Source organism: Tupaia chinensis, unplaced genomic scaffold, assembly GCF_000334495.1.
Source record: "Tupaia chinensis unplaced genomic scaffold, TupChi_1.0 Scaffold144630_1, whole genome shotgun sequence".
NCBI lineage: Eukaryota > Metazoa > Chordata > Mammalia > Scandentia > Tupaiidae > Tupaia > Tupaia belangeri.
In genome coordinates this window covers 152,925-154,229 of record NW_006204491.1, presented here as the reverse complement: position 1 = coordinate 154,229, position 1,305 = coordinate 152,925, and positions in this window count along the sequence as shown.

Below are 1,305 nucleotides of genomic sequence, written 5' to 3'. Positions count from 1 at the left end.
ACAAAAGTTTAGTTAGAAAATAATAGGAACATGATCTTCAGAGGGATCTCATTTTATGTAAGAAATAGTTTGGGGGTATGGATTATTATAGTTTAGTTAACATTTAGCTTAAGGCCAGCAGGTGGGGTGGTGGTTAAGGGAGCTGGGTCTCACAAAGCCAGTGTCACAGAGTACTGGTTTTGGCAGCTTGAAAATCACTCTGGGCATCTGTGCATGCATGCCCAAGTCCCGAGAAGAGAGTAGAGGAGAGGGACCAGCAGTTAGTGTAATGGCTATGTTGCTGGAATCCCATGTAGTTGACCATGGTTCGAGTCCCGGGGCCAGTGGCATGTGTGCATGCCCAAGATCCCGAGAGGAGAATGGAAGAGAAAGGATTGAGGTGTGGCCATCCCCCCTGGGGGGTGATTTCTTGCTTTCTGTCTCTCTATCTCTGTCTCTCTGGCAAGCACACAGGATTTCTCACTTTCTCTGTCTCTCTCTCTCTCTGGCAAGCACACACACCCTATAGCAAAAACTAATTTTTTTTTTTAAAAAAGGAAGAGAAAATGAAAAAAAAAAAACCCACATTTAGTTTCAAATGTTTAGTACAAAGTCATCATTTGAGAACCAATGACCTAAATAGTCACAGCCGAGTATATTACACCAAAAAGTAGAGTTATTCTATTTGAACAACATACATGTCCTTATAAGTGGTTGGTTATTTTAGTCTCCTGCCATTTTATTTTCTCTTTTCTTCCTTTCTCTATGGATTTTCTCATCTATCTGTTGGGTAGTTCTTGTTTTCAGTGCTTGCTTAATCTCCTTCTCTTCGTGTCCTTTTTTCCTAAAGAGAATTTTTGCTATAAGGTGCATGCACTCAATGGGGAGACAGAAAAACAGAAAGCAAGAAATCACTCTCTGGAGTGGGGGGTGGCCATGCTGCAATCCCTTCTCCTCAAATCTCCTCCCAGGACTTTGGGCATACATGCATGCATGCCCGGTGTGAATTTCAAGCTGCTGGGTCAACATCTAAACCTAAACTGTGGTAAACTACATTGGAGTCCAGCGCCCCAACCACCATGCCACCCACCAGTTCTTTCGTTTCCTTTTTTAAAACTTCAGCTAAACCCGGAACGGGCAGATGGTGTAATAGTTATATTGCTGGACTCTCACATGACTGTTCATGTCCTGGACCTGGAGGCTTAAAACTCATGCCAGGTGCATGTGTGTGCATGCCCAAAATCCCACGAGGAGAATGATTAGCAAATGGTGCCAGCAAAACTGGGCATCCACTTGCAGAAAGATGAAACTGGATGCTCATCTTTC